The 13,274-nt window shown below is 38.4% G+C and overlaps 1 protein-coding gene across 3 annotated transcripts in view; it reads right to left on the reverse strand.

Annotated features, from left to right (window-relative positions):
- The window catches only part of LRMDA (leucine rich melanocyte differentiation associated), a 714,902-nt gene that overhangs the window by 313,052 nt on the left and 388,576 nt on the right, over positions 1 to 13,274 (reverse strand). The gene's annotated exons all lie outside the window — the stretch shown is intronic.

A 13,274-nucleotide genomic window follows, 5' to 3' on the forward strand; every position in this document is an offset into this window, starting at 1 on the left:
CCCTAACCTCCATTCCCAAGATAAATAACTCTGTCACAGTTCACCTTCATTCCCTGGACACAAATTTAAGTTGTCATCCATCATTTCTGCCAAGAAATATCATACCCCGCTAACAATAATAAATACAACTTCAAGTATCATTTCTTAGCAGTTACCTTACATGCAATACTAGGAAATGGAGAAGGGATTTTTTTTTTTATTAACCACTTAATTTGCTTCTCCTCGAGTCCCTGCAAACAAAATAAAATGTTCTCTACAAAATAAAATGCAGAATTACTCCAGACAGAAAAGGCATTTGCTTTCTTTTCAGAACTTACTGTCCCATTGTCAAGCCACAGGTCAGACTGCAGAGAGCAGCTTTAAAAAAGGAGCATCTCACAACATGGAAGTACAGATGAGAGGTGGTAAACAAACAAGATTCTAGAGGTATTCATTCCTCCGAGAGCAAAGTACAGGAAAAAATTAAAAGGAGCGCTTTGGAGCCTTGCTAAAGCATCTATTCCAAACCTGACTCTTGATGTCTGCACGTTCCAACAGGAAAAAAACCCCACACATTAATCCAGTAAGACGCATGGTATACAGAGCATACGCAGAGACACACATTCACAGCTCATTCACCTACCAGACACCTAGAGATATGCTGAGATTGCATGACTTGACAGCTGATCTACTATGCCTACCAGTGGGAAGATCATCACTGTATCTCCTGGCTGTTTTATAAAATGTGATGAATAAGGAAGATGCAGTCTATACTATTTATTCACTTTCCAATGACATTTATACTGAGGGGATTTCCTCCCCCTCCCCCAGTTTTTGGCAAAGATCAAAACAGAGCCAAGGTCTCTGCTGGAGAGTTCTAGAGGCTGTGCTACTACTGGAGAAAACTACAAATATTATTAGAAAATAGGAGTTTCTAATTAGATAATTTAACATTCACCTGGCCAACAAAAACAAGATACAATTTTTGTAGCTACAACTTAGTGAGCATGTAAAGCACAGTTAGAAGGTTCAAATAACATTTTTTTCATAGCAAATCAAGCTTGTGACCTTCAAACTTGGTACTGCACACTAAATGATCAGTACTTAAAAGTAACATGTAGCACAACACTTAAACAGCACCTTTCATTTGAAGGATTGCAAAGCACTTCAAACCTTGTTTACACTGCATTCTGCAAGACAGGTGTGCACTAACTATTAACAACACCATTTTGATACTGACACCTCAAGAAAATTTGCCAAGCCTACAGTCTATGGCACATCTATATTGTTAGGATGTATTGAGGTAAAATTTCTGAAGCTGCAAGAACAAAATGTTGGCATAATTGTTGTTATAATGAACCAACCGCTGCAAAAACAGTCACACTTTGTGCACTGGCCTATAACAAGCTGTTTTGGAAAAGCTCAGTTCAGCCTATGTAAACCATCCACCATGAGAGCGCTGTGCTAGGAGGCTGTATCAAGCTAGCTATTTCAGCAAAGCTGGCCTAACTGACTTGGTTTTGCCAAAGTCAAGATCAGAAGACATCAGCAAACATCTCAGACATTTCAATGCTTTCCCCCAAGTATCTTTAAAAGGGAAAGCAATCCAGGGGAAGTAGCAGGGAGTTTATCAAGCTGTTATGAGTTTTCATGTCGGTTTATTTGACAAACCTAGTTTAGCAAATTCCCCTTAAATACTCTTTATTATATAAATAGTGGATTATTTCCAAACCTCGCATTTTAATGTAAGACTTTGACTTGCCAGAGGAGTTCAGAGAAGGCCACCTCCTTGTCAACACCAGAGAGCCTTATGGGATGTTAATAGGTCCTTTGTGAAAAAACATTGCTTGGGCTCTGGTCAGTGTCAGCATCAAAATACACATTGTTCCTGAGTTATGTTATGCAAATATAATACTCTTATCATTTGAATCAGCAAATGGTTGGCAACTGGCAAGGAGAAGAAAGCACACATCCAAAACTGCTGCAGGGGAGGCATAAAACAAAATGACAAGCCATGAAGTGGGACAAAAGGCCTTGAAACACTAGAGGGAGTTGCCTATTGAAACAGCCTTTCTTTCAAAAGCTTAGGCTGAATACAAGGGTACTAGTTTCATAGATAGGCAGAGAAAATTGTGCGCAAATCTCCTTACACCTGTCTGGTTTTGATAATTTTTGCCATGTAATGTTATTAGCTGCTCAGTTAAAAAGGAGCTGTGTTACACAGGGGGTTGCTTATTAATTGTTGTTTTCATGTCATCAGAGCAGTGTGCACTTGGTGATTTAATCAGCTAAATTCAGAGCCCAGGGAGGTGGGAGGGGTTGCCACAGTACAGAGACAGAGTGTAGGCATTAACATAAATTTACATCCATGTGTTATTTTGCTATTTGCATGGTTCTAAATTTTTTCATGTTAAACAGAAGAAAAAACTAGCACCCAAACAAAATTGGTAAGAAAGTTGGTAAAGTAAAAAAAAAAAAAAGGAAGAAAAAAAAAAAAAGGAAAGAAATGTGTTTGCTACCATTCAGCGATATTAGCTACCAAATACAAAGCAAAATCTCTGTCACCATAACATATAAGGAAACATTTCCCAGCAGGGATTGAAATATTTCCTCTGTGACTGGAAAGCCAAAGCTCGATGTCCAGGCCACACAATAGATTCAATGGTGCAAACTTTAGCAAGTCACGTAACTCTTGTGTGCCGCAATTTCCCATCAGCAAATGAGAGGCAACATCACCCAGCAAAGCAAGGATTGCATTAGTGAATTAGTCCATGCAAAGCACTTTCAGAGCATGAGGTAGAAATCTATAACATACCAAATGCTAGTATTTTTATTTTCACTGAGGGTAAGATAGTTATATTAATGTATTCCAACTATTTCCTTGTGAGCACATTACAAAACAGGAGAGCAGGAGTCTATACACAACATAGCAAGAACCACACAAACACCCTAAAACAGACAAGCAGGTATAAGAAAGGGAATTCCCCTGAGAAAGAGACCCATCCTAAAGCTAAATCTGGGCTGTTTTCTCATAGTTCACAGCAGAAAAATTGCCTTCCCATATAGGTATACTAAAAGCAACACCCTGCAGAAGCAGCGCCGAAAGGGGCTGTGGCAGGTAGCTGCTTCCCTCGGGTTCAGAGGGCTAATAAGCGTCTCGGAGGTGCCTCGCAGGTCGCTTTTTGCCCGCTCTGACGACACGAAAGCTGCCCATTATCTCACCCACAAGCACCATCTCAGTTACCTCATTGCAGGGCTCACACTCTGCTCCCAGAGGAGAGCAAGGGCTGCCAAGAGATTTCCATTGCAATTTCCAAAGTCACATCAAACCGACAAAACATCACAACGTATTCAGCTCTGCCTCATTCAAACAGAAAAAACTAAGTTTCCACTGTAATTAACCCTATCCTCGTTAAGATAATTATGATCAAGCTCCCTGTCACAGCTAATATCACAGCATCATTGCCTATGGCTCACGCTTTGCCCTCATTAGCTTACAAAAACACTGCGCTAAACAGGAAAGTGACTCCCTCTGCAAAACGACTTAAGATGTTCTGTAACCAGACAGTAAATAATCCTGCAGAATACAAAGGTCTCAGAAATGTCATTTTATCCCAGTCCTTCAGCTACTCAGTATGATTTCTTCCAGCTTTCTTTTCCATAATTCATTCATGATTTGCAGCAAAGTTTTAATCATAAAGGAATGTCACGGCCGAGGTTTGCGGGGTGTGTGTGTGTGGGTGTGCGTGTGGGTGTGCATGGCAATTGTCAACCGCACTGTTCCTTACAGTCCCGCTGGCACCGCGGGGATTCAGTTACAATGAAACTGCAGAGCAGCTCTTCGTTTTGGTGATATTTGACAATGAAAACACGAGATTTTAGAAATGAAGAAAAGCAGAAGTGGCTCACATGAATGGACAGACCTCGGTACTACGCAGTTGTCCTTGTCCCCAAGAGCAATCTGTTCAAAGTATATGCCAAAGAGAAAACGTTCCTCACGTTTTACCCCACCCCTCCATTAATAAGACAGCTGACTCATTTCTAATGACTTTTTCCTCCTGTTTAACAGGAAAAGAGAGAGCAGTTAACAATATGTAAATGAGAGAGTTTGGCTTTTGCCTTTAAATTGATTTGTACTCTGTTGACAAGAGATAGCCATTACCAGAAGTTAAAGACAGAGCTGTTACAAAAGAAAAGCTTTTTAAAATACCTCTTTCCTTGCCTTTTATGTTTTAACAGATTACAGAAGAGCAGAATCAACATGAGAACCCTAGTACCAGATAATTTCAGTATTTAAAGAATATAATTGTAATTTCCATTTCCAACACCTGCCAGCCAAGGAGCACAAAGGTTTTTTTAAAAAAATTAATGAATTACAGTTCAAAACCTGCTGGGCTTAAAACTCCATTTGGTAGTAAAGCAGAGAGAGGTTAAGTGACTAGCAAAAGGTAACCCTCAGCAATTTTCTAGGAGAGAGGAAATAAAGCCCAGAGCACCTGACTTCCAAGTCCTATGACTTAACCTCAACAAAAGCAAACAAAAAGCAATAGATAAATGCTATACACACATAAAAACATAACATACACAAATGTACAATTTTAGATTTTGCATGATTTTCTGGGAACGCGAAACATCATTTCAGCTTTACTTGCTATGGACTCCTGTTCAATTTTAAATTCTATTTAATCTGAAATACAGCTCACAAATACAGTCGGAGGGGAGGAAGCCCCTTCCAGTTCCCTTCTGGTGATGGAAGGACTTTGGTGAATCTTCTGTGCAGATTTACTTGGCCTGAGCTTTCTGTCAGAATTATACCGCAAACCTGATTTTTTGGGTTCGGTTCTAAACACACCTCTCACCTGTTAAGAAAACAAAGAACCCAGTTTTAAAGAAAAAGGAGCAGAGAAATTTCAGTTTTAATTCCAGACATAACGCCTCTCACTATTATAATCACACAAATAATATGCATTGACACTCAGGGTATTTCCTACAGACTAAGACAGCAATAGCTGATAAACTACAAGCAAAGCATCATAAAATGACCTTTACACCATCCAAGCATAATAGCTTTTCTTTTCTGCAGTCCTGCTTGGTGTGTGCACCCCTTTTCCTGCAGGAGAATCCATCCAAAGGGAAGGCAGAAAGGAATAAGTAATGGATAGTTCTGATGCGACTTTTGGACCATGGAGTGGGGGGAGAAGCCCCAGTGGATGTCAAGAAACCCCCAAACCCCAGCAGTAAAGTGCCGAAGAGTGATTTTGACTAGGTAGTTTTCTGGTTTCAGGAAACAAATATAAACAAGGCTGGAGAAGCCGTTTTTTCCCTTGCATAAACCATCAGGAGGACTTTTTGAAATAGCCTACATGCTGGCCACTATTTCTAGCGTGGGCCAGGCCCCAAGTGGGGCTATACGAGTCATTATTTAAAAAAAAAAAAAAAAAAAAAAAAGGATCACACAATTTTGTTCAATGAAGAACAAGTTTGCCAATGGCACTAAAATATGAAATGCCCTGTTTTGTCTAATATCAGAGGGAATGTTAGTATTTTGCAAGCTATTTAGAGAGTGCAGTTTGCATCACTTCCAGGCAATCTCCTTCCAGCTTTCTGTTGCTGGTATATTGAAAATATATATGTGTAAAAATTATACTGAAAATATATTGAAAATATCTGGAAGCAAATAACTGAATAAAGCTTAAGGCAAGCCTGTGAACATGGTCCGTAGAAGAGAAAATGGAAAGAAATGAAAAGACCAGAATCATTAAATACTTATCCTTTATAGTGAGCTACTGAGATTAAATCTGCATATTTGAAATACAAGCTTCCAAAAAGGAAAAAGAAATGCTTCCCTGTAAGGAAAAATTAAATCTGTGTCATGAACTGGATCCACGATTAGTTTCTGAGCCTTTTCATCTTGATGCTCGTACGCAATTCACAGACCCACAATGAAGTGAATATCCATCCCTCATTCTTTCCCTTTCCTTAAATACAGGATGCATAAAACACTACCTGGGATACCCTATAACCAACAAAGACCATAATGAAAATACCTTGCATGACAACAAACTGGAGCTATGTAAGCACTCTGACATTTAAGTGGTGGGGAATCATGAAAATCCAGCATCTGCACGTGTTTTCATAGTCTTGCTCTGAGCCTTATGCAGCAAATTCCATGGCTAAGAAAACGCCAAAACTACTGAACCCTCCCCCCCAAATCTCAAAGAGAACAAAACCAAAAAAGACAAGAGTCAGTAAATAAATAGAAAAACAGATAATCAAGTCTTCTGGATGCCAAACTTCAGGAGTTTGCAATTTACATTTTCAAATCCTTCCCTACAAACTATTAAATCTAAATGCTGAGATTTTGCTATTAAGCAGCAGCTCCTCAAATGATGCAATTATCTGAAAAACAGCAGTGCAGATTCATCTCATCTATCTGTAGAAGCCCAGTTATTCATAACTCCTTACCTCCACTGACAACAGATGGGCACTTCCAGAAGGTGCAGCACACCTTCAGGTGAGGCTCAGCAAAGTACATACATTTGGGAGGGATGAATTTGTCCAATAATTTGTAACGGAACGAGAAGAATTTACAACATTAAGGTAAAATAAGCTATTACAGCTGTGGCCCATAAACAGTGCGTAACATACCTGGTGAAATAAGCTACAAAACCCAAATACAGTGTTCAATAGCTCACGGAAAACGTACAATCGTGAGTCAACCATTCAGATGTTTAATCACCACTCTCCCACCAAGACTATACTTAAAAAAAAAAAAAAAAAAAAAGATCATTTATTTTTCTGGGCTAACTCTAACGATGAAGCTGACCAGGCTGACTGGGATAGGGTTCAGTTTCTCTTCTAATGAATCTCTTAAAGTCTCAGATTTCACTGTGTGTATTTAATACAGCTCTACTCAAGAGGGAATCCCAACAGCAGAGCTCCAGCTTTTCCTGCATTTTAGGCTTCCTTTTGCTGATTTTTTTCTATATTACATCTTCAGGATTAAACACACTGATGTTTTATATGATGTTACTGTTACAATTCTGTGTAAATTTAAATAAAATGAAAATCAGTGTAATAATATAGCCTGCGGCAAGCAGGATTTCACATAAGACATAAAATATTCTAAAATGATACCAAATGGATCATAAAATGAGGTCTTAGTCATCTAATGATCGAACAACTATCGTGTAACAAAATACAGTTTGCAAAACATAGCTTAAAATTACCCAGTAGATAGCTAGTGACTGTATGCATTCCTATTTTATCAAAGGACATTCTGTAAAAAGCACCACTAGAAAGTCACTACAGTCCAATTTTAACAATATTCCTAAGTAGGGACCTAAACACCTTCTGACAGAATTTCTTGAAATTATTCTGTGAAAAATAATAGGGTTGGAAGGATTGAAGAAGAACTTGGAATGTGTCTCTTGCCTCATTCGCCTTTTTCCCCAGTGTTAACAAGGAATTCAATCATAATAAAACAAATGGCTTCCAAAGTCATTTAGAAAAAAATGCAAGCACTACCATTTCCTGAACTTGAAAGAATTCGAGGAAGTATTAGAGATTAGAAACAGCGAAAGAACAAGTCAAGCTTTACAAAACATAAACCTACTTGTTTCAAAAAATAAAAAAACCTTAAGACCCTATAATGTATTTATTCTTAAAAGCCCCTCTCAGCTCCATGCATTGAGACCCTATTTATAATTCCACTAAAAAACAGTATTATAATGGAAATATGAGCAAATGCAAGTGCAAAGGCAGTGCAATAATGAAAGCATTACTGTATCTTGGATCAATCTGTCACTCCGCAATTCAGATAGTAACCTGACGCCTCCCCTTTTTGCACAGAGAAGGGGGGGAGTAACAAGCTGGTGGAGTGAGCAGAGTAAAGCCCATTTCGACTACCAGTGTGCAGTGTGAAAGGGGAAAAGAAAAGTGATTTTTCTCCCATCTTCCACAACAAGCAAGGCTGAGGATTGACAAGCAAATTGACGCACTGCTCAGAGGGCAAAAGATAAATGTTTGATGAATTGGCCATTGCTGGAGGAGTGATGGGCTTCATATGTGCATAATGGACTAGCTGCCGTTCAATTCAGATTGCCTGCCAAGATAAGAAACCATAATGAATGGACCAAGCACAGCCTGTGCCATAAGAAAGTATAATCTGACTAGTTTTAATAAACTTAATAAAAAAGATGAAGCAGAGAGAGGCAAGAAGACTGGCCTTTGTGACCAGCTGTGAGAGGTGAGAACAACTAATAGACTGCTCAAGCACGATAGGAAAAAAATGTTAACGGACATAACATTGAATCCCTCATTGTTAAAAAAATATCTTCAGAACAACTGAAAAACATAGGGACATACATATGCACACATCACAGATACTGCCGTACTCGTTACACAGCTTATTAACTGCTATTTATTTATTATTTCCTTCTGCTATCCACCCTGCTTTGTCCCCCTAATCTCCTTTAACCCCTTCGCATGGTCTCTTACTCTGCAGCCAGATCCACACAACAAACCAATAGTTTTACCAACAACTCCTCAGAACAAAACAGGCTTCTCATTGTAACCCAGCAGAATTCAGGCTTAATTTCTAACAGAAAGGTTTTGGCTGCACAACTGCACCACTAACTTCTACCCCAGTGGGGAAACATCTGCTTTTACCAGCAGAAGTGTACACAGTTGGTGAAATTTCATTTGCTTTTGCAAGGTATGTCTCTGCCAAAAATGAGCATTTGCCAGTACAGTTATAGGAGAAAAGCCTTTGCAGCATAGACTAGGCCAAGTTGCCAGCACAAGTCCTCTTGGTCTAGGACTCGCTACCTTCGTTGACTACCCGTACCCATAAACCTCAAGCTTTGCACCTTTTGCACCTCCAACCAGTACTATGAGAAGAAGAGGTAAAGAACTCTTTACTTGCAGGATTTTACAACTTTTTGTTATTAATCAAAATATGATTGTTCCTGCTGAAAAAAAGGTCATTATTCAACAAAAATGACCATACAGAGGTGTGGGTATGTAACAGTGTGAAGTCTGGTTGTCCCCACCATTTTTGTGGTGAGTAGCACATAGACACAAGGACATTTTTGCTTTTACTTTCTCGTTAGCTGAGCCAAATAAGTAACAGCGGCTCACTCTCTGGAGCTTACCTGACAATCTCTGACTGAGAGCACTAAAGGGGTCAACAAGAGAAAAAACAGCCCTGACTTTAAAAGCAGTCGGATGAGGCCAACAATCTGTTCCTTTGTTAAAGCTGCATAGGGGCACACAAGCACACGTGTGCAAATGTGCGTGTGTAACACACTGCATTTGACCAGGCAGAACTGTTTTTCTCCTTAGATTAAAACAAAAAAAGAGAGAGGGGGATTGCAGAAAGTTCCATTTGACTACGGGCAGCTAGAAAACACATTATACAGAACAACATGTTGTTGTTATGCTTTTTTTTTTTTTTTTTAACTTTTTCTTTTGATGATGAAAAATAAATAAGGAAACATGAAATAGTCTACTTCGGTAAGTATTCAAATTACCACCCCCTTGATGTCACTTATGTAGCCTGTGTCATATTTTAAGCAGAAATGATTATATGCAAGATGGATGTCTAGTTTTCAGTATAAATTTTATCTAACTGCAAAAGGAAAGTAACTCATTATCAAGCAGCTCAGTAAGGCTCCCACTACTGAAGAAAATAAAGTTTTACGACAAGAGGGTCTCTCTCCTCTCTCTCCCCGTGAGCGAGAAAGTGAGGGCGAGAAAAAGACAGACCGGGAAGGCTCAGGAGTGCTGGGTGAATTATAGACTGCCTCTCAAGATTCACAGCTCTTCGTGGTAGGAGGTTAATATTCTCACATGTCATTAGGTCTGCTGGCTCTACTGATGGCTCATTGAATCAGGCAGCAAATTATTTCCTCATGCTGCAGAGGACACCACACTTCAAAGGGAAGGAGCCAGGGTCAAGACGGCTCTCCAGTTCGATTAATGAGTTGGGATCAGCAGAGGTTGCCTGTAGGTAAGAATGTGACTGAAGCTTTTGACAAAGCTGACTTTTTGAACAGGACTTGACCCAGGCCTCTTACTCCCCTCCCCACCAAATTTTATTTCCAACATTTGCCTCTGACTGACCTGCTCAGGCCTGTTGGGATAGTTTTGACCTCCTCAGTCTTTGTTACCAGACACAGGACCTGTCTGCCTATATTTGATGTGTCTCTCCCTAAAGGCCACATCAGCTTATCAAGGCTCATCAGAATAGTTCTGAGCCGCACAGCAAAATAAGATGAAGTAGATTCATTTTCAATTTTTAATTCTCTTACAGAATTTGTTGAGAAGGGAGAGAAGGAGAAGAAACACACTAAAAATATCACAGCTTTCAATATTATTAAGAAAGATTTCTAAGCGCTGTTAAATGCAGAAAATAAGAACACAAAGATTGTTAAAAGCATACAACTTGCATATGAAAATGATGGAAAAGAGAAAATATATGTTCCTGCTTACATGAATTTGCTGACTAAGAATATTCCTGCCAAATAATGTATTATATAAAATATTACTCTACAAAGTTTTTATTTTTATTGCCATGGTAGCAAGAGATAAGAGGCAATTAAAACTTAACGGCCACTACATCCATCTTTTTCTAAACACTCAATTGTATCCTCCGTTTGAGATGTCTCTGAAATGTTTTAGCGCATATTTAAATAGGTCTCATAAAGCACTGACATTGCATTAATGTTTTTTGATAAGATCTACTTAAACTGCACACTTTCTCAAACAAAAATGAGCTATTGTATCAACACATAAACCACTATAGGTAAGCTTCCAAAAATCACGTAGCTTCTGAATATTGAAAGAACAGTTTTATCAGTTACACAGATAAAATTGTTAACACGAGCTTCTCACTTTATTATATCTTTAAAAATTAAGTTTAAGAAGATTTTATGTTTTATTTTATTTTTATTTTTTGTTTCCTGACTGAGCATCTATGTTGTCCTTGAATATTTATTTTATTTACAATATAACTTTAAAAATTCTCTTTCTGAATGTTTCACTCTTCATCAGCATTCTTAACACACAACACTTGTTATATACTAAATACACAGTATATTAAAAAACTAGAACAGGTTCCTGAATTAGAAACCTGCTCTTCCAGTTTTGAAATCACAGTACTTTTCTTACTTTTAACACATGGAGCAAACAACAATTCCTACAAACCTTAAAAAAAGAAGCTGGGACTTCAGTGCCTTAAAAAGATCAGATCACTTACTGCATTCAAAGCATGATTTGTAACAGATCTACTTATCGTAACCAGGTTTTAAGCTCCAAAAACTAATAAATGGATTATTAGATCTGTAAAACTTAGGATAAAAGTATACAAGATCTGTGTATGACTAAACTAAATAAGGATAACTAGAATTCTTTCAAGCAGACTACCTAAGCGCTAAACAGCACAGCTTCCATATGGGTGTGTGTTACTCTAAAATATAAGTACACATAAGCAAGAGATAACTTTTACTTATGTCTGTGCAATCTCCAGTGGACTGTACACTATAAAAGTCAAAACCTGCAACACCAGAAACACCCAAAAAAGCTACAAGAAGGGAAGTATTCCTTCATGGGCTTGTTTAAGCAAAAGAGCTTTGTTACTGGGTCTGTCATCTGTGCTAACATCCCAGCATGTTTCATCACTGTCTAGAAAGGTAGCAGCATTCCAGGTATCATTTGTGAAACGTATGTGTGTGTCTTATATCATACTTAGCAGGAAGGTATGAATCCTGAACAGACAGACAAGTCCAGTTGGAGTGGGAGGTAACTGCCCAGTCAAGGCTCAGAGGAGAAAGAGGGAACAGTTGACGCCATGGAGGAGCCACTCAGTACACACAAAACAAAAACGGAAAATCACCAGAAGTTTCAAACATGGTCAAAGTCTCTTTTGTTTTAGCTCCAAGGACTGTAAGTTGGAGTAGGTGAAGATGTCATTAGGTCAGAACTGATGACAACACTGAGAAGATGCATTGCTGAAAAAACCTGGACCTGAAGCGGTAACTGTTGGAAACATTTCAGGAATCCCACACAAGATGGATTCAGCAAGAAGAAAGGTGACCTGCTAAGTATAAAGAGGCAGTAAGTTTTGTGTTTATCCTATTTACAATCACTTGTTTCCATCCCTAAAACTAAAAGCTTATGGTTAAGTCTTACTAAATATAACTTGTTTTTACTTTCAGGCATATCTGGTGTTTGAGGGCAAGATGGTACCAACTACCATGGCACATTGCTACCACAGAGGTAGCAAATCTAAATAAAGATAATAGGTACAAGAAGTCCTATATCTAACCCAAGTCAAGTTAGGAGGCCCAGCTGCAATGAGGACTGTTTTATACCAACTTGGATAGTGTCCATCGGAGGAACTGTCTGGGCAATTATGGTGTTTGCAAAGGAATTTGTAAACTAGCATCACCCCTGCAAAGGGCAGAAAGCACGGAAACATGCCATGGCTTTTGGGAATCATCACCACACACTGGACTCAGCCAAACATTGTCACATGGTTACTGCTCAGGACTATCCATCTGTGCAATTCTTCAAGTGACTGCACCTTACAGTAATCCCGCAAAAATTTATACATGCGAGTTCAAACTCGGAGATAAGCACGTTGTCTCATCTGAATTTTTGATAATGCTTTTATTTCTTCAATTTGTTTTTTATTTCAATTAAACAATTCTTTGAACCTGCATTAAAAAATACTCGATTGCTTACATAAAGTAAACAAGAAAAGCATGGTCAAAATTAAAATATTTCTTTGTTTACTTTTAATCTCATTTTGGGTTTTCATTTTGGTTATTTTTATCATTGCAAATTAATAAAGTAATATTATCACATTACCTCAACACTGGAAGCATGAAGTATTCAATAGTCAAATACAGTTGGTCAAAACAACATGCTAGAACTCAGCCTCTGAAATGACAGAGATTGCTACACTCTAAGATATGAGCAAGTAAAGTTTCCTAGAAATGTACATGACTGACAACAGATGCATTTCTTCCAGGTCCTACATCATTCAAAAAAAAAAAAAAAAAGAAAAAGAAAAAAGAAAAAGAAAAAAAAGAAATATGCACTTCACAGAGAACGCTGGATGGTAGCCTCCTGTCAGGATATTGGCACTTCATCGTTATGCCGTAAGGATATTTAAAAATGGACCACAGAAAACACTGGAAGGAAAAGACAACACATAACAGTCTCACAGTCCAAAAGGATGGACTAGAGAAACTAAGGCAGGATTTTTTTTCCCCCAAACAGTAAATTAA

The sequence above is a fragment of the Dromaius novaehollandiae genome, chromosome 6 (assembly GCF_036370855.1).
Source record: "Dromaius novaehollandiae isolate bDroNov1 chromosome 6, bDroNov1.hap1, whole genome shotgun sequence".
Lineage (NCBI taxonomy): Eukaryota > Metazoa > Chordata > Aves > Casuariiformes > Dromaiidae > Dromaius > Dromaius novaehollandiae.